The following is a 22,047-nucleotide window of genomic DNA, read 5'->3' on the forward strand; positions in this document are numbered from 1 at the left end:
GTAAATCTGAAGTGAATTATTATTGTGTCATCTTTGCTATGACCCTGTAGTTATAACATCAAAGACAGGTTAAGTGTCACCCAATTCTATCTTAAAATCATCACTCTCTATTAATTTTCTGGCTGAAATAAAACAAGAGATGTCTTGATTCTCATCATGTATTTGGATAGCTTAGCTTAGCTAGATGTTCATACTGGATGATATAAATCATTATTCTGAATTGGGTTTTAAAGTTTCTGTATGATGTCTATTAACAACAAATATAGTCTCCATCACTATGTGCATTGGATACTTAGAGAAATAGGTCCATATTTCTGGGATGTGAAGCTTAAATAAGTATAGGGCCCATTTAAAATAAAAAAAGAGAAATTATAAATAAAAATTAAATGTAAGCATGAGTGTTATTTAGAGCGAAAGAGGAAATATAATAAAAAGCAAATTTAAAAAGAATTGTGATTTACTGAATGTACCATAAAATATAGAAAATAATAATTTTTATTGTGTCTAATGTACTTCTAAAATTCATTTTTTCAGCATCTTTTACTATAAATCCTTAGTTGCCTTTTGATAGGACAATTATCTGACGATGCCTTTTTTCTAAAGAGAATATAAATGTAGTTAAGTCTTTCTCTAGAGTGCTTGATTGAGTTTTATTATTAATATCATTATTATTATTGATAGTTGGGATGCCTCAACTATAATTTGTGATTATAGTACTACTATAGATTCTGGCTCACAAACTCATGAATTGTGATAAGTTTTACTGTGTGTGATTTCCTACCAAAAATAAAAATGCATTGTGCATTTAAAATGACATGTGTCTATATTCCTGACAGAACTTATGCTTTTAGTTGACATCTTTAAGAACCATATCCTTTGCTTACAATTTTATGCATTTGATGATAAGAAAAACTGTCCGCATAGTATGGTTCCATACATTTTATCTTATTTCATTTCCACTGCTCACCTACTCCCAGTGATGTCTACTATTGTTAAACATAGTCTTACTGCAAAATGACTTACCAGCCCTGCACTTTTGGATGTTGATGCTGGGTGGGGTAGAGGTCTTCCAGGCATATTCCTGGAAGCCAAATCTACTTTTGGATAGCTGCAAACTACATAAATATATTTCACTCAACCCAACTAAAAGTTTTCTCAATTCAACATCCCTTAGTTGAGTCTTAAAAATGCCTACAGCCAAATCACACCAATACATACAAGGGGGAGAGCAGCACTGTTGAAGTTACAGCTGAAGGAGCAGTGGACCTAACTGATTGGAGCGGAAGTATCTTAATATTGCAAAGTTTGCCATCAATTGACTGTGTGAGGATAGTTCTAGGGCCCATTCCAGAATCCTGAAAGGGGTATATACAAGTGCATTTTATTTTGAGTCTGCCTCTGAGTTTACACAATAGTTTAAGCACATAGTTGGCCATTTCACATATGTCTCATTTTATTCTTTCAATCAGTCTTGAAATTTTGGAAGTATTCTTATGTTACAAATGACAAATCACAAGAGTCAGTTAAGTTACATGATTTCCAAGATTCTACAAGTAGTAAATGACAAAACCAGGATTTAACTGAGGTCTATATTTTCCTAAAGCCCATAATAGGCTCTTTGTACAGGCTGGTCATAGAGATTAGTGGGCAAAGCAGTTGATGCTTTATAAAAAGCATATTTCTGAGCCTCATCTCAAGGATCTCAGATTATTCTGGTATAGATAGAATGAGGACAACCCACTGATAAACACTGTTTCACATCATCCTGTTTTAATATATTCTAATTCCTTAATGCTTACCAAAATTATGAGCCAAGCATTCACCTACCTGGTTAGAAACTTGCCCTGGTAAACTTGACCTGAGGTAAAAATTCTTGATGAGAATATGGTTCAACCATGGAGAAAAATGTCATGTCAAAGACAGCCAAAGAAAATCTTGATTCAGGCATTATTTATATATAACACTTTGGTCCATAAACAATTTTAGTGTCAATAGCAGATATACATATATACATACATATATGCATATATGTATATATGTATACATATGTATATATATATGTATATATGTATACATATGTATATATATATGTATATATGTATGTATGTATATATATATATGTATGTATATATGTATATATTAACTTAGAATATCTTTCTCTACTGGCCCTTTTAGCCCTTTTCTATGTAAAGTCTCCATCTTGACCATGAGGCAAATCTTCAGTTCTTTCTAAGTCTTATGGCTGACCTGGGGTGGGGGAGAAGCTAACTTCACTTCAGTTAGGCAGGTGATTCTGGAAGAGAGCAGCAGAAAGACAACTAACTGCAGGGGCGCCTGGGTGGCTTAGTCAGTTAAGCATCCAACTTGGGCTCAGGTCATAATCTTGCAGTTCGTGGGTTCGAACAGAGCATTGGGCTCTGTGCTGACAGCTCAGAGCCTAGAGCCTGCTTCAGATTCTGTGTCTCCCTCTCTCTAGGGCCCTCCCCTTCTTGTGCTCTGTCTCTCTTTCTCTCTGTTTCTGTCTCTGTCTCTCTCTCTCTCAAACAAACAAAAAACAACAACAGCAAAATTAATGAAGAATTAAAAAGAAAAAACACCAGTAAGTGCAAGAAGACAAGCAAGCCAAAAGTGCTTGGGGATGGATAATAAAATATAGCCCATGGATAGTAAAACTTGGAAAACTAACCCAGGTGAAATTTATGCTAGAGGAAACTGCACTTAGCATAAATATTTCCTTTTTTTACATGGTATTTACAGAATCAGTCACAGAAGTAAAAACCTCTTGGATCACTCTTTCCTTTTGTTTTTAATTGGGTGTGAGGCAATAGTAATGGCTACAGGCATATTTACTTGAGAATAGAAAGTTATAGAAACTTTTCTGCCCCACCTGGTCATGGTGTTTTCTGACATAGAGGAAAGCAATCCATGTGATCTGTCGACCAAGCAGATTTTTCACACATAATGTTTTCTTGAAATGTTCCTTACTCCCTCCCTTCCTTCTTCCCTCTCTTTCCTTCCTTCCTTCCTTCCTTCCTTCCTTCCTTCCTTCCTTCCTTCCTTCCTTCCTAGTAGGCTCTACACCCAATGTGGAGCTTGAATTCATGACCCTGAGATCAAGAGCATGCTCTACCAACTGAGCCAGCCAGGAGCCCTTGAAATGTGTTTTCATTGTATTTTAATTCTTATCATCATCATTAAAAATATTTCAAAGTAATTTTTCTATTCAAAGTAATATATTGCCAGATGTAGCCCTTGTTCTCTAGGCAGATTTAGCAGCTGATTAAAACTACATGACCTTGTTGAGCAGAACAGACTGTCCCTTTTCTTCATTTATACTAATGACATTTTGCATCTGGACAAATATAAACTCCAACAAACTAGATCAGAGGTCCTGCATATGATCTTCTATACCTAGGCCATCCTTGCCCATTGTACATAATAACTTAGGAAATAATAATTCTTTCTCTACTGTGGTATACTATAATTCTGCCCGGCTCCCACTGAGGTTTACATGCCTAGTTAATTCACAAAGATGACCCTAGTGAAGAATATTTTTAAAAAATTCACAGAAAATTTATGGGACCATTTGGTGTCTTCAAGGTTTTTACAAAATCAGGTATTTGACAAAATATGATACTAGATCTGCAGACTCAAAGTAGTTACAAACAAAGTCCCCTTGCAAACATATTCTGTAGTTTAATATACTCTACTGATGGCCACACGGGGTTTGATTTTCTATACCATATTGCCAGATAAAAAAGGTTTTGAAAACTCACACAGTTGGTTTTCAAACAACCCCTACTTTGTCAAGTGTAATTTACAGGAGTAAACTCAAAGCATGGACTAAAATTGAACAACATTCTTTTGGTACCAAATTCAGCAATAAATGTAAAGGTAAACAGCATGCATGTACACATCTACAAAGGCCAGGAGCACCTGCTCTCCACCTGCAAAACACACTACTTGAAACCCAGGTCAAGGATACAGAATGTGATGTACAGCTGACTACATCGATTTAATGCATTCTTTTTCCTCAAGAGAGGAAAGCGTGATGCAGTTAAAGTAACAGTTCTTTAGTGTTCCTAGGACTAAAGCCTTGAAGGTCTCCTTAGCAATGTCTATCAGACTATTCCAAAATGAATTGTCATCGACAAATATTTATTAACATTAATTAATTTGTTATTAATATTATATCAATTTATAATTGTATTGAGGTCTAAGTGACATATAATGTTATATTAGTTTCAAGTGTACAACGTAATGATATGATATTTGTGTAGATTGCAAAATGGAAAAATGGTCATTACAATAAGTCCAGTTAACCTGTTGTTAACTGGACTGTATGTATTGCAACCATACAGAGTTGCAATTTTTTTTTCTTGTGATGAGGACTTTTAAGATTTACTCTCTCAGCAATGTTCAAATCTGCAATACGCTTTTATTAATTATGGTCACAATGATGTACATTCTATAGTGTGTTTATTTACTTAGTTTATGAGTGGAAGTTTGTGTCTTTTGACCCCTTCCTTTCATTTTGCCCACCTTCCTGGCTCTGACAACCACCAATTTATTCTCTGTATCTATGAGGGTTTTTTGTCTGTCTGTTTGTTTGTTTGTTTGTTTGAAGGTTTATTCATTTCTCAGAGACAAAGAGACAGAGCATGAGCAGGGGAGGGGCAGAGAGAGAGACAGAGAGGGAGACACAGAATCCGAAACAGGCTCCAGGCTGTGAGCTGTCAGTACAGAGCCCGACGCGGGGCTTGAACTCATGGACCATGAGATCATGACCTGAGCTGAAGTCAGATGCTTAACCGACTGAGCCACCCAGGTGCCTCGGTTTTGTTTGTTTTTTAGGATTTCACATAAAAGTGAGATCATAGAGTATTTGTTTTTCCCAAATTTATTTCACTTAGCATGATGCCCTCAAGGTCCATCCATGTTGTCACAAATATGTCAATTCATTATTAATCTACTATGAAATCTGAAGGGGTCTAGGGATATGACATCCCAAAATATGCCACTTTGGCATAAGAATTATTTTGAGCCAATGACATCTGAATTCCTGAAATCCTTTATTGGCCTACAAGCAAAATTTCCCCAAAGAGCACAATTGTCATAAATCCCATCCCCAAGAATTATCTTCTTGGAGACAAGATGCCAGCCTTCTACTCAAACAGACATTGTCACAAAACTATCATAGATCCTATCTATTTCCCCAAGGGCCCATTTAAATCTCAAAAAAGTCATTTATGTTTCCATAAATGGCCTTCCTCCACCCTTTTAAGAACTCCTGTATTCTCACAGAATTGTCCCCTGCCCCTTCCCTTCCTCTGGTAAAATGGTACATAAGCTCTCAAATCTCACCACTTATTTGATTATTTACCTCTTTCTAGGATGACCCATGAACACAAAATTAAAACACACACACACACACACACACACACACACACACACACAATAAATTTGTATGCCTTTTTTCCTGTTAATCTGTCTGCTTTAAATTTAATCCATACTGCCCCCTCCAGCTCCCTTAGCCACTGAAACTAAAAGGATAATGGAAAAGTTTTTCTTCCCCTACAGGTTGTAATTATGCTCATTACAACTTGTTAGTATAGCTTGTGAGTGGATTGTGTTCAAATAAGAAACTTCCAGGAAAAAAAAAAATAATAAATTGCTGATCTTTGTATGACTCACATTCTCAGAGCTTTGGGTGAATAAGAAATAGAAGAACCTACCATGTAATTATTTTAAAAATAACACCCCCCCCAACATACACAAACATACACACTCTCAGATTCATTGACTACTTGGCCCTTGTGTAATTTTCTTAATGTTTTCAGTTTCTTTTCTATAAAGGACATTGTTACCCAAGACTAATCTGTTAAGAGGTTATTACGTATTTTTAAAAAAATAAAAAAATGAAAAACATAAATTAATAAAAGGAGATGTATGGAGTTGTATAGTTAAACGTGGAAAATATTGGGCAAGTAAAGTTGAAGACAATTCATTACAATAAGATATTACCATCTTAAATTTACTAATATGTTTTGTTTTTTTTCTCTTAGAAATGTTATTTTCCCAAATTTGACCAAGGAATGATCATATTAATGGATTTGTAAGAGTCCCTTTTGGCTATTAAAAGGCACAATTTTACAAATCGTTAGGCCAATTACTTAGTTTCATGAGAATCTGCTTGACTTTCTTTCTGCAAGTATTTAACTATGCTCCATATCAAGGGGATTCCAAAGAAAATGGAATGACAAATTGAGGAACTAGAAATATTAACACACTCTGAGAAAATGTTCCATAATTCTAATATCATTTCTTGCTTTTTTTTTTCTTTTTAAGATTTTATTTTTAAGTAATCTCTATATCCAACGTGGGACTCAAACCTACAACTTGAAGATCAAAAGTCACATGCTTCACTGACTGAGCCAGCCAAGTGTCTCTCTTGTTTCTTTTAATTAAAATATAAATAAGACAAACTTTTAAATTAACATTCCACCTATGATAAGTATGTTTTAGCTTAACAAACTCTAATGTATAAGGAAAATATAAAGTCCAATGTTTTTTTAACACTTGGTGTTGTAATTCTTTAGACAGCTAAAATAGTAAAACTAATGAATGAACCAATCTGATTTTTGGGATAAGCAGAGAGCAAACTATTCCCACTACAGTAGTAGTAGTATGATGATGATGATGATGATGATGATAGATACTTCATATTGAGTTCTGATTTATTACATATTATGTTAAATGTTTTATATGCATTACAATTTTAATTTTTACATATGCCCTATGAAGTAGATAAAAATCATATTCTAACAAAAAAGTTAAGTTTTAGAAATGTTAAGATACTGTCAGGGAGAAAAAATAAGTAAACTACCTTCCTTGGTTCAATGGCGAGGGCCTGCCTGAACTGAAAAACTGAAAACAAGATTACATAACAAGAGGAAAAGCAACAACAAACAAACAAACAAACAAACAAAGAAATAAAAAATAGGTTTAAGCACATGCATACGTATGGGAATTCACAAAGAAAAATGACTCAGGAAAATAGAATTTACGGGATAAATATACCATCTAAGTCTAAACAAAGGAAAAAAAAAGATTTGGGACTTCTGGGAAAGGAGGAGGTAAATTATGGGAAGGAGACTAGAAAATGTGTGGTGAATGAGGATTGTTTAGTAAGGTTTCTTAAGCAGATTTAAATGGGCAGCTCCTCCACTGATGAGTTAAGAGACTTCCTCCTACCTGGTCTGAGAGAAGAAGACATTTTTTTTGCAAGTGGAAATTTCCTTTATAAATGTTCATTTCTTTTACAAAAGGGAAACTCATGCTCTCTTAGAGTTTTCCTTTATCTGCTGCTCCTCAATTGCCTTCAGCTGAAAACAGTCCTTATGCCAAAGAAGCATATATTGGTCCCCTTCAATACTTTATTAAAATCATGTAACTAATAAGTTGTGGCACAGGGATTTCATATCTGGTGAGCTGTTTCTGAATTTTAAAGACACTGCACTGCAAACACAGAGCAATCTGACACATTTAACTATGTGTTAGTCAAACACACTCTATGCTGTTTCATGGCTTTGAGGCATTAATGGTAAAATACATTCTCCAAATAGCTATATATTGAATGAAGTCAAATCTCATTTATTTGTTAAGTTTCCTGAAAGCAATGCTCTTGTCTGGCTTATTCACAAATCCACCAGTACTAACATAGATGAGTCAATTAAAAACCTAGATAGAACTTCTCAATAACTTTCCCTCTATGTCCTCATGGGCTCTAGACATTTAGGACTGGGTTGTGCCATTCTGGGTTTCAGAAGTTTAAAGGCAACCGGATTGACTGTGGAGGAGAATGAGAGGTTTTTTTTTCTTTTGGTAGACCTCGACTACAACAAGACAGCTTCCAGGAATGAAGTAGTGACAGTAAAGATTAACTGATCTGTCTCCCTCAGTTCCCAGCCCCAGCCAAGCCAACCAGGGCCCACTGACTTCCAGAAAGAACAGAATGAGAAAAAAAAAAATTAAGAAAAAAAAAGAAAGATTCTAAAAATGATATTCTGATGACTCATTCCTACACAGCTTGTGTACCAGAATACTGCTTTACGGATTTAATTTTGCAGAGGGTAAGAATTTTTGTTCTGCCCTATTCTGCTACTTAAATTTATTTTAATAGAAAACACAAAATTCTTATATTTCCCAATTAATGATAAAGTACAGAAAGCAAATAAATTTCTAGATGTAAAGAAGACACATCGACTTAATTTTTAACCTGGAAATTAACACATCAGTAATTTCAAAGTATAAGTAATACAACAGGTCTCTTGAATAGTAGGACATTGTGAACCTGAAGATATAATCATAAACTTAAGCACCTTCACATTTATTACAGACACTTTTTTACTCGAACACAAACTCGCAGAATTTGTATAGTATGGTCATTCTTCAGGGGGTAGAGCATTATTGAAACTTTTCAGTAATGTTGATATCATCAATTCCTCATTACTCCCACAAAAACACAAAATTAAAGAGTCTTGACATATCTGAGTATTTATTATCTCTGATGCCTCTGGATCTCATCCTGACTCAAAGCTTTAACATTTGCTGAAAGGATTTCAGCTATCAGAGAAGTTTGTCTGAAGTGCTTCTAAAATCTGGTGTGTCTAAGAACCTAAGAACTTGTTAAAATCCAAGTTCCCAGATCTGTTCTTGGACATGGATGAGTGATTGATTAGGTCTTGAGGGATATCTGGGAACCAGCATTTTAAACAAGCACTGCTGTCTAATACAGGTGTGCCACAGACCACAAGATGAGAAGATGCCAGGAATACAGGAAGGGCATACAGAGGACTGATCTGGCTTTTGTACTATTATGTGGAAACTACTGTCGATCTCAAATTGAGACTTGATTAAGAAAAGGTGAAAAAAAAAAGTATAACACTAATGGCTTTATTTTATTTACTTTTTAAAAGAAAGGTTTTATTTTATTTTTTAATGTTTTATTTATCTATTTTCAGACAGGGACAGAGAGTGTAAATGGAGGAGGGACAGAGAGAGAGACACAGAATCTAAAGCAGGCTCCCGACTCTGAGCTGTCAGCGTAGAGACTGACACGGGGCTCAAACTCACGAACTGCAAGATCATGACCTGAGCCGAAGTTGAATGTTCAACTGACTAAGCCACCCAGGCGGCTCATTTTAAAACTGTTAACGGGATCTCCTGGATAACTGCTTGCCCCCCCCCCTTTTTTTAAAACCTTCTGTAATTCACTTATTGTTTCAGAGTGCTCTGAAGTTAAAATTTAGCTTGGATTAAATTAACACAACTTTCTCTTCTCCCTCCAAGCATGTTGCCAAATTCAGCATGTTTCATGTAACTGAAAAAACAAAACCTATAGAATAAAGGCCAACACTATTTCGGTGAGAAGAAAACTATTAGGCTTTTTAGCAGATACAATATATTTATAGCATTGTATGGAACTCTAATAACATACAGAACACTGGATTAAGGAGAGAAAAAGAAGCATAGTGATGGGTGAGAAGTATATAAAAAAAGAAAACACATGTGGATTTTACTGATCTTTCTTTACTTTATTTAACAACAACAAAAAAACCACACTCTTACTGTTTTATATTTTATCAAATGATTTCTCCAAGGTAATAGCATAGGTAATATAGATTATCTAGCACTTTCAAATAATTTTTTTCTAGAAAAAATATTGCCTACAAAATACATAAAGTTTAAATGGATATTTTTAAAACCCTGATCATATATCTCTTTTGCATGGATCATTGGTCTTCAAAATACATCCCCACATGGTATGAATCTGTGTTAAAAATGATGAGAATCCAACTAGTTGGGTGATTGAATATTTTGTTCAAATGCAGAATATATATACTCAGAACCAAATTGATTATTAATTATATAGGAAATAAGACTTTTTGTGTGGAGTCTATAGAAAAAGCACAGAGGAACAGACCATTACCTAAACAAACTTTTATTCTACAGAATAAATAGTGTGATAATTAAATAAACTTAAGGAATACAATACTTGGGGCAGGTAGTGAATTTCTTTATTTTTTAATCCATGAAGAGCTCATTGGTTCTATTATCAAGTCTGAAAACTCTTAAATTATTAAGTGAGTCATGTACATTGAGGAATTACTTTCTCATGAATTACTGAAACACTTGATTGCATTAGTAACAAATTCATTTCACTGTGGTATTTCAAGCCCAACCTTAACTAAATCTATGGTGCACAGATAGGCCGGCTGCAGTCCCAGATTTATTGATAGAGATTTAAGAGGTCTCTGCAGTATTCAAATTACTTTATATTCATTTAACACATTTGCTCTAATTAAAAAGTAAGACTTCACTTTCTCGAAAGTCTCCCTGTGTGTATACTTGGGCCATTTAGCTCAAAAGAAAAAGATCAAGTGACAGATCAAAAGAAAATGTTAAAATATACATCACATGCTTTAAGTTGCTTTCTCTGGATTCAGAAATGCTCAGATAAAAGTTGAAATTTTAGTGAAAGGATCTTGAGTTTCTGTATATTCATTTCCCAAGTCAACTATACTTTACATATAGGAAACGTCTCAGGCAAATTAGAAGACATACGGGTTTTCAATTAGTTCTAATTGAAAGGAAACACCCCATTGTCAAGGTATTTGTAGAATCAGTTGAGACTATGGAATGTTAGTGGAATAACAGAATTATTTCAAATTCATCTACTTTTCAAGTTAAACCCCAAGATTCCCAGAATAAGAGAAGATAAGACGACCTCTTCATTTCATCTTTGAAAACAGAAATTATGGGCTTGGATTCTGACCTAATCATTTAGGCTTACCACAGGACTATCTAAGTAGTGGCTTTGACTCTATAGTTGTTCTCACAAATTGGTTCCAACCTATGTCAGGAACCAAGTAACGCACAATTCTCTAAGTAGCTAGACAAAAAAGACTCTCGCTACACAGAGACCTAAGGAATCTTAATTACATTAGGTTTCCTCCTAAAACTCCAACTGTTCTAGAGTTTTCTACCATAACTACAGTTGTTTAGCTTAGTGATAACATTTAGCTCATGAGACTAAAGAACTAGCTAGTTGCCTTTATTCCCTTCCACAGCCACTGATTTCACTTATTCCTTTCATTCATTAATTCTTTCCCTGAAGCTGCATGATGTGACTCGCACACTATAATGGACACTGGTGTTACTACTATGTATAAAAGAAAAGCACCCACCAAGAAAAGAAATTACTAGGGCAGGTGATTTAATCATTTTGCAGATGTGACATCAGTTCTAGCAGAACATTAGAATCCAAGAAAGTGTGTTGTTGAGGATTTTAGATATTAAATATAGTGATGATAGTGAAAATAATAAAAGAAACTATGCCCCCAAACCTACAGGTGCTAGGCAGATAACAGAAGTGAGTAAAGGGGCACGTGGGTGGTTCAGTCGGTTAAGCATCCGCCTCTTGGTCTTGGCTCAAGTCATGATCTCACAGTTTGTGGGTTCAAGCCCTGCATTGGGCTCTGTGCTGACAGCACAGAGACTGTTTGGGATTCTCTCTCTCCCTCTCTCTCTGCTCCTCTCCCACTCACTCTCTACCTCTCTCTCTCAAAATAAATAAATACACTTTAATAAAAATGGAGTAAAGAGGCTAATAAGAATTGTGGTTGGCTTGAAAATTTGACATGTCTTGCCAAATTCCTGCCTTTTGTTGCCAAATTTGAGTTTTAAAATAGGTTGACAATCATGATTTCTTATGTGACTCTCATGATGTTTCATTTCACGGCTGCTCAATTTAAAAACTAACCAAACAGAGCATTGTGGTAGCCAAACATTATTTGGCCGACAATTTGAACCAGCAGCCATCATTTATCAAATTTTATCATAAGCTTCAAATAATCAAAATTATTGAGATCCTAAGCTGTCTCTTTCTCTAAACAGTTACAGTGTGGTGAGTGCTTCAAGCAGATAGCATATGTTTCTACACATATGCAGATCAATAAATTCATTTGTATTTTCATAAATAAATAACCTTGTAGTTAACATATTTAAGGGTTGTTTTTTTACACTTACTATGTTTTGGAGATCATTTTGTAAATGCATGAAGTAGGTTTGTTACACTGACGAGTGCATTCTATTCCTTCATTAAAAGATTAACGGGTATTTAGATTATTTCTAAATCTCATTACTAAAAGCAATGCTGCAATAAAATATCTCTATATGTGCATTTGGATGGTCCAGGTCCTCTTCCAGACTTTATAGTTAAAGCAAACAGCTGATACTGCTCTTCACTAGTTATCTAAGTTTGGGTTTCTTGGTCCCGTAATGTGATTGGGCAGGTGGGACCTGCTTTTATGGTCTATTTCAGGTGAGGCAACTGTTCTAGCTCTGAAGACGGGGAAGGCAGGGGGTGGTCCTTTCAGTGAGAATAGCTAGATAGGATGCCTAGATTGGTTTTTTACCCAAATGATGTAGGATGGGTACTACAGCTACCTGGACTCTTAGGTGAAGTTTACCAGATGGTCAGGACTAGGTACTATATTCAGTAATAGACGGGATTATGAATGAGTCTTCCCTACTCTGGTGGGGAAGCAGGATGGGACCCAGGGCTTATACAGCTCTTTGCTTGGGAACTCAAATCAGGCCAGAATGTGTACTAAATTCCCTGGTAGGTGAGTCCACCAGTTTGCTCTGCAGACTGGGGAAACCACAGGCTGTGCTCTCTGCTCTAGAGCCACACATACATAGGGCTGTTGAATGGGTTCTGTAGCCTTCTTGGTGCTCTGGTTAGGTTCCTTGGTCAGACAGGCAGAAGACTGTATTTAGCAATTAGTAGGCCTATAAATTAGATTCCCTGCCTGGGTGCACCAGGAGAAGCAGCTCTAAAGCCGACAAAGCTTTGTTGTCTTAACTCAAACCAACCCACACTCCAAGTTCCCAGACTGATCAGGGCCACTGGTTTTCTTTGCAGATTATTGGCTCTATCTGTCTTCCTCTAGGCTTCCACACCAGTCAGCTGCACAGAGCTGTCTCCATCCCTTCTGGTCAGATGAGGCCAGAAGACACTCTCCATATGGATGGGGCTACATTTCAGCTCCCTTGCCTGGGTGGTGGTAAGGCAGCAGGAGTTTGTGGGGAAGGGTTGCTCCAGACTACTCTCAATTTCCCAAATAGGTGCTCTGGTTTGGAGGGGCCTGGCTCTATCCTCAGCATTGGCTATGAATTAATTCCCTTGCTTGTGAGTAGTACAAGAACCCTCCATGCTTGGTACTGGCTTTGCTCTGGGGGCTGTCAGTTCTGCCCACCCACCTTTCAGATGGAGCATCACTGGACAGCAGATTCTAGGAATTGTCACCAGCCCTTCTGGTCAGATGGGGCTGGCTGGAAGACATTCTACAGAGTGGGTGGGGTTGTGACTCTAGTCTTTGAGCATGGTCAAACCAGACTCTAGAGTTGGCAAAATTCCTAGTTTGAGGATCTGAATCTGGCAGATCTACACCCCGTTGAGTTCCCTGGTCAGAGTGTGCCCATGACTTGGTTCTGCAGATGAGAAAAACTGCTGGTTAGGATTACTGCTCGAGCATTGCAGGTACAAGCTTGGTCTGCCAAGATTCATGTGCTGGTTGTTTCAAGCCCTTCTTGCCTTCTCTATTACAGTCAGATTCCCAGTTGCTGGGCCCTGCAGATTCCTCTGCAATCGCCATTGTGCAAGATCTGAGTAGGGGCTCCCATAAAGCAACCCCAATGCTGGAGTGGGCTGGTGGTCCCTCCCGGGTTCTTCTCCCAGAGGAGCAACCAGAGGCTCAGAAGAGTTCTCTCCCCATGGTGCTGACTGTGCTGGGGGAGGGTCAATATGGTCAGCCTATAGCCTCTTACTCTCTAATGCAGTCTGTCTTGGTCCCTGAGGTATAGGGGTGCTTTAGCCTCACCCCATGCTCTAGCATTCTCCCAGGGGTGTATGTTCTTGAATAATTGTTACTTGTTCTTCTTGTGAAGGAAGCAAAGTAAGAGACTACCTATTTTATCGCTTTGGTGTCATCGCTTTCCACAAACTTTATTATTTTGTTCATCTGATGGATGAAAATATTGTATCTCATATTTTTTCATTGCTACAATAGAATTTGACTTTTTCATATATTGATTAATGGTTTGTATTTGTTTTTAGGTATATTACAATCCATATTTCTCATCTATTAATTTTCTTCTCATGTTCTTACCCATAATTTATTATACATTTAAAAAAAGGTTAACTTTAAGAGAGAGAGGGATAGAGAGAGAGAGCAGGGGCAGAGAGAGAGAGAGAGAGAGAGAGAGAGAGAGAGAGAGAGAATCACAAGCAGTCTCCGCACTGTCAGCACAGAGCCAAACATGGGACTCGAACCCACAAACTGTGAGATCGTGACCTGAGCTGAAACCAAGAGTCAGATGCTTAACAGACTGTGCCACCCAGGCACACCTATGATACATTTTGATACTAATCCTCTTTCTGCTACATATGTTTCAAATATTTTATACCAGAATGTTATTTTGTACTTTGTTTAAAAACAAATAGTTGTAAAATCTGCCATGAATTTTTATGACGTCTGGATTTTTGTTATATTCTGGAAGATCTCATCACAAGATTCTTCTATTTTGTTTTAATGCTTAAATATCTTTATCACAATTGCACTTAAGATTTATTTCCATACATTGTGTGAAATAAAAATTGAAATTAAATTTTTAGTTGCAAATGGATTCCCAATAATTCCAACACCATTTATGGAATACCATCCTCTCTTTACCATTTTAATGTTCTTCCTTTAACATGGGATTTATGGCTATATATTTGCTGGTCTGCTTTGCAGTGTATTGTGTTCCATTTATCTATTTGTCAATTCCCATGGCCACACTAAAGTGTTTAAATTACAATAGCTTTACAGCATATTTTGGTAACTTGCCGAGTCAGAATCAACTTTGCCCCCCCCAGAGTCACATTTACACTGAGCATGCATATCTTTACCAACATCACTCCTATTTTTGACAATGCCAGTCTTGTCAATGATAATTTCCTCTTCTTATATGATGATATGAGGTGGCTTGTTTGGGATAACCTCCATTCAACAATGCCTCTACCTCTGCTGCTCTTACCACTGGTTACACAGTGTTTACTCTGTGTTAGCTAACTATGTATTTTAAATATTTATGGTTTTTTTTATTAAGGCAGTGCAAAAATCTTTTCAAGTATTATAGCAGATATCAAGCACTGTAAGCATATTTTCTCAAATCCTCTTACCATTTTCTTGCACACTGGCTTCCCTGTGGTCACTATCAACAGCCACTATCTGTATCTCTTTGTGACAGACCTGTCTTCATGCTGCCAGACTGTTTTGCCTGTTCACAGGGAGAAGCAAGTTCTACAGAGATTCCCCCAGGATAGTCTTAACCCATGACTAACGGTGAAAAGGCTAAATTCTCCCATTCTCTGTCCCCTTGTCAACTCTAAGGTGAAGCCATTGTCATCAGAGACTGCCTCTGGGCCTGAAGCAGCCCCTCTTCTATGCTGTACTGATAATTCATTCTTCCCCTTTCTTTCTTCCCCCCACCCCCCCCACCCCCGCTTCATTCCCTTGCCAGCTTTTCCTGGGAATACTTCCTAATAAATTACTTTTACACAAAAACTCACCTCCATATCTCCTCCCAGAGAACCTATCTTAAGACAGATAGTTGTAATATTAAGTCCATATTAAAAAAAGCAAAACCAAGATATAGAGAGTTTACAGATTAACTCCATGTCACACAGGAAGTAAGTGGCAAAAATGACTAAATCTCTTCATGAAATTACGCATAAATTCAAGGTATTTGGGTTCAATTTGCATTTGTCTCTAAAAGAAATCACAGGTTCGACCTCTCCTGGTGCCCTTCGGGTCAACCCACAACACAGCTTCTGCCAGTGCACTTGGCAGTGTCTGCTGTCACTGCCCACGGGTGCACTCTCGAGACAACAAGGACTAGCAAGAGATAGGGAAGAGCATGCTAGATGGTGCCCTTTAACCAGGTTCTCAGACCACATTTGCCAGGACCCTCTTTCCCTTGTGCATCTAGGTCAGAGTTGGCCAAAAGCAATGTGCACAAGATCTGAGAGGTGTGCATGCAGCTACATTGTTCTCAGAGGGTGTTTGCAGTCAGATGCAATGACAGACAAATGCTCTTTTCTTGTATGTCCCATCTGTGCTTCTCCCTTCTGCTGGCCAGCAGGGGCCCTGGCTCACCCCACATGCTCGGCTGTGGACACACACAAATAACACCAACAGAGGCCAAGTTCCAAAGACCTCTGCTTGAGCTCCACTTTTGTCATCCCTCTTTGGCCCCTGGGTGTACTTGGCTCTTTGGATTTTGCTGAAAGTGTAGAGTCATTCACCTGAACTGGTTTTCAGGAGGATGGGCTAATGACCTTCCTGTTATTCTTTAAATACACCACCAGATTTCCACTTCTCCCATTTTATGCAGTATCTTATTCCAAGTCATTCAGTCCCTTCATACTCAATAGCCATGCTTCTCTGACTGAACTCAGATGCAAAAGTGTTCCATATCAACTAACATTTAATTGAGAGTTTCTCCCAAAACACTTGAAATAGCATCAAAAAGAGAAAACCTTTAAAAAGGTAACTATCAAATATAATTTTCTGTATTCTGAGCATTTTTAGAAGCATCTCTGAATATGCAAGATCTTTTCTCCCAACAAGAGCATTGCTATTTCTTTTTTCTTCCTCCCTCCCCATTTTTTTTTGCAACTGTAAAAATATCTAAGGAAGGAATTCTGAAGTAAGAGCATGCTGCATGCCCTTTTTTTCTCCCTAGAAATTTTAGGAAAATTATGTTGCTTTGATGTTACTTAAGAACTGACATGACCAGAAAATTAAGAACCTATGAAATCAGGTCATGTCAGTTCATGACCATAGGCTTGACATTCAAATTATGCAAACAAGAGAAATTTAAAAAAAAAAAAAAGAGTTTGGGATATATTAATAAGTAATTCTGCTTTTACTGATGAAGATACCTCACCATTTTTATGGGTCACTATGGGGTAACTTACAACATTTAATGTTAGAATAAAAATCAATTAAAAAAATTTTCATGTTTATTTTTGAGAGACAGAAAGAAAAGAACATGAGCAGGGAAGGGGCAAACAGACAAAGGGAGACACAGAATCCAAAGCAGACTCTAGGCTCTGAGCTGTCAGTACAGAGACTGATGCAGGGCTCAAACCCACGAATGTTGAGATCATGACCTGAGCCAAAGTCAGACGCTTAACCCACTGAGACACCCAGGTGACCCCCACCCAATAAATCAATTATAGATTCCTGAGAGAAGGCAAATTTGAAGGATTTAAATTAGATATAAATGGTCAATAACTGAAATATGTCCATCATGATAAGAATCATTAAAATGGTCCTAAAATGAAAAAAAAAAATAGGCTACTATCCTTACACTATCAATTGACCTAAATAAGAATATCTACTTTTATCACAGTACTAATGTAAAATTTAGGACATCATGACCCTGGAGAAAATCTCACAGACAGGCAGCATATTGGGTCTCTGTCCTGTGTAAATAATTCTATAAGCACAAAGCCCAAAGAATTTCATTAGAGCAAATTAATGTCAGGAGAAGAATAAAAAGTGACAGAAAAATGGAGGGAACTGTAGAAGTTTAGTACAGCAGGGGCCCTTAACAGGGAGATTTATTATAGCACAGAATGGAGGAAGTCACCTAGATGAAGGAAGGTATAGAAAGAACTGCTTTCTATCCTGACTTTCCAAGTTCTGGGGGAATTAAAATTGATGGTGGTTTCTCTTATTTCTCTTACCCATGAAATCTCAAATTCAGCCAAAAAAATTAAAAACCAAATATCTCAAAGAAGTATCACAATATAATTTCAGTGTTGGCAAGGAACATCCCTAAAGAAAATGCAGAAAATGTTTTAATAGAAAAGCATGGAAGTCATAGTAGGAGAAGTCAGGTGTGAAAGGTCATAGTAGGAGAAGTTGGGGTTGGAAGATCATGTTGGAGAAGTCAGGAATGATGGGTTGTGGTGTGCGAAGTTGATGGTGATAATTTATGGTAGAAGAAGATGGGGTTGACAAGTCATGGTGAGAGGTCAGGGTTGACAAATCATGCTCCCATTGGAAGCATGCTCTGAGGGATCACTCCTTTGTGGGGTACAGTGTAACTTTTCTTTTTCTCCCCCTATGATGACAAATGAGGCAGTAAGTAGAGAGAGTAAAGATTTAATAATAAATGTCATTAAATTTCAAGGTTGAAGCGATAGCCTAGACTAGCGTGAGGCAAGAGAGAGCTTAAATGCAAAATTTAAGGAGACACTTACTCTCAGTAAGTGAAAAGGCTGACCTCGCAATTGCATGATCCTGTCGGTGATTTGTCCTTAAATTTTGCGTACCAGATTCCTCTCTTGCTTTACTAGTACTCCTGAACCTGGGGATAGAGAGTGGGTGGAAATTTGTTGATAAAGCAGAATCAAAGGAAGAAACTTTAAGTTGGAAGAGAGAGATATACACATGGCCAAAAAATAAAGATTTTCCTTATAGTGAGAATTTTAAAGATGTTCCCCTCTACCAAAAACAAAAACAGAAACAAAACCAAACCACCACCAACAAAAAACAAACAAACAAACAAACAAACAAAACAAACTAGCAATGACTCATCTGGGGGGTGAGGAATTTCTTAAGTCTGGATGAACTCACCAATCAGAAAGTTTCAGGTACCATAATCCAAAATGTCTGTAGCCACCTGAAGCTAGAATTTGACACACAGTAATAGAGGAGATACTAATCAAAGCAGGTGGTTCACTTCAGAAAACCACACGGGCACATGTTCTGACAGATACTTAGGAACAAAGTAAGTAGGAGTTTGAAAACAGTCATATACAGAAGTCACATGAATTGGAGTCCCAATCACAGTGGAAAGAGTAAAGGTAGAACTCACTCTGGGAAGGAAAACTCTAGAACAAGGGAGTGGTTAGTCTTAAAGATACTAGGCACAAACACGGACTAGGTGAATTGAAATAGTGCCACCAGTGTGGGAAATTGGCTGCCAGGTGAGGCCTTCATCAAAGAAACAGAATAAGATCTCAAGAGTCAGATGTTTGAGTTGTTTAAATGCTAGAATTCGGGAGCCCAAATCATTCCTAACTAATGAACAAACTAGTGCCAGAGATATGGCAGAACTGAGCTTTCAGTCAGGTAATCCTAGATAACTATAAAGGAGAATCTTAAGGATAATGAACTACAGTAGGCAGAATGATGATCTATCAAAAATGCCCATGCCCTAATTCTAAGAACCTGTAAATGCATTCAGTTACATGAAAGAGACATTAAATTTATGGTAGCAGATGGGATGAAGATTGCTAATTAGATGACCTTATATTACAGAGACTATCCTAGATTATTCCAGGTGAGCTCAAAGTAATCACAAGTGTCCTAAAATATGCAAGAGTGATACATAAGAGTCCATATCAGAGTGATGTGATGTAAGAAAGACTCAACTGCCCATTTCTAGGTTTGAAGATGGAAGGGGGCCAGGAGCCAAGGAATGAGGGAAGCCTCTAGAAGCTGGAAAAAGAAAGAAAATTAATTTTTTCCTGGAGCCTTCAGAAAGGAACATAGCCTTACTGACTGCTTGATTTTAGCTCAGTGAGATCCATTTCAGATTTCTGAACTCTTAAACTATAACATAAATACTTCATTTTGTTTAAAGGTACCAGCTTTGTGTTAATTTGGTACAACAGCAATAGAAAACTAATACATGAACCAAGTCATTGGTACAAAGTTGACAAAGTTCTCCTCCATCTCGCAACACCATACTTTAGGCAAAGGAAGTTAACAAAAATACATAAAATACCAAGTGAACACAATCAGAATTCAAAACCTCAGAGACAAACTAGAAGGTTGGCTTCTTTAAGAAGGCTCTACTTCATATGGAACTCAAAGAACTGGTTATGCTGGGGTGGAGAGAAAGAAAGAGATCGTTTCAGTGGAGGGGCTCCTCATAGGCAAGAGCAGAAAGCTGGGAATGGAGTATAAAGATGATGGTGAAGAGAACACACAGATCTGGAGGAAAGAACATGTGAAGAATGCTAATTCAGACAATGACTGTTTTGTGTGACTGGCACTGTCTCTTCATTCATCAAATTGTCATTCACTGAATGTGCTGGCGTCATTCAGATGGCAGAGATGTGGTGGTAAATGAGACAAATAAGACCTCTGTTCTCCTATGGCCTACATTCTAGCAAGGATGTATTTTTTAGAAAGTACTTTTATTGATTATTAATTTGTTTTATCTCATTAATCACTACAACCATCAAATAAGGTAATAAGAACTAAGGCATTCTCATTTTATAGTTGAAGCACAAAACTGCTTAAGAATTTCTTCAAGAGCACACAATAGATGTTAGAACCAGAATTTGAACACAAACTATGTAAGTCAGGGTGTGCATGCTTAATCACTATGCTGACTGCTAACAGGTGGAGAAAACTTCAAGTGGGAAAAGTAGTCCAGCTAGTTGATATCTTTAACATGTTAAAGATTTTCATTTAAAAATACCGCAACAGGGGCACCTAGGTGGCTCAGTCGGTTAAGTGTCCATCTTCAGCTCCGGTCATGATCTCATAGCTCGTGGGTTCGAGCCCACATCGGGCTCTCTGTTGTCAGCACAGACCCTGCTTCAGATCTTCTGTCACCCTCTCTCTCTGCCATTCCCTCTCTCTCTGTCTCTCAAAAATAAACATTTATGGGGTAACTGGGTGGCTCAGTCAGGTGTTAGACTCTTGAGTTTGGCTCAGGTCATGATCTCATGGCTTGTGAGATTCAGCCTTGCAGTGGGTTCTGTGTTGACAGTGTGAAGCCTGCTTAGGACTCTCTCTCCCTGTCTCTCTGCCCCTCCCCCACTCATGCTCTTTCTCTCTCTCTCAAAATAAATAAAAAAAAAAAAACATTAAAAAAAAAACCTTAAAAAAACACCACCACAAAAAATAATGAAAACTACCATTTGTAAAGGATTTCCTTGACACTATGCATTATGCTAAATATAGATGTTCGATAGTCCTCAAGGCATCATTCAGGATGGGTATTATTATCCCCATTTTACGGATGGAGAAACTAAAGCTCAGAGATCTTAAATGATTGTTCAAGCAATTCACCCAGCAAATAAGCATCAGAGTTGAAATCAAAACCATGTTTGTATGTGAAGAAGAGCAAAGATAGTCTTTTTTTAAAGTTTATGTATTTATTTTTGAGAGAGAGAGAGCACAAGCAGAGGAGCAGCAGAGAGAGAGAGAGAGAGAGAGAGAGAGGAGAGAGAATCCCAAGCAAGCTCCTAACCATCAGCAAGGAGCCCAACTGGAGGCTGGAGCTCATGAACTGTGAGATCATGACCTGAGCAGACATTAAGAGTCAGAGGCTTAACCAACTGAGCCACCCAGGTACCCCAAAAGCAAAGATATTCTTGACAAAACTTCAAACACTTTCTCAAAACTAAACGTGGAATAGTAAAATATTATTTGTCCTAACTATAAATGTATCATCAGACACATATTTACATTTCATTATAGCATAATATGATTCCCACAGTCAGATGAGCTACACCCATACAGACAGCAAACCCTCCCTGTATACATTCGCATTCTTCCATAACTCTGTTAGAGGAAAAAGTTTTAGAAACCATTGAAACATGTAATCTGAGAGCAGGAAATAAAATGAAAGAAGCAGTATTGGAACACTCTAGACTCATGCATACCTGGGAGCAAACAGCAGATGTCCTTGTCATTAGAACTTTTACTTTACAGAAAATGCCCTTTCTGTCTTCCCCTACCCCCTGGTACAGTCTGCTTACAGCAGTTGAGAAAAGAAAGATCCAAATAAAAGCCTACTTTAATTTTTAGAATTATTTAAATTTGGAAATTGATGAGGAATTGCAAGCTATTATAAGGACAAAAGTATTTTTCTGTCTACTTGAAAAATATTTAAAATATTTGA

Source organism: Lynx canadensis, chromosome C1 (genome assembly GCF_007474595.2).
Source record: "Lynx canadensis isolate LIC74 chromosome C1, mLynCan4.pri.v2, whole genome shotgun sequence".
Taxonomy (NCBI): Eukaryota; Metazoa; Chordata; class Mammalia; order Carnivora; family Felidae; genus Lynx; species Lynx canadensis.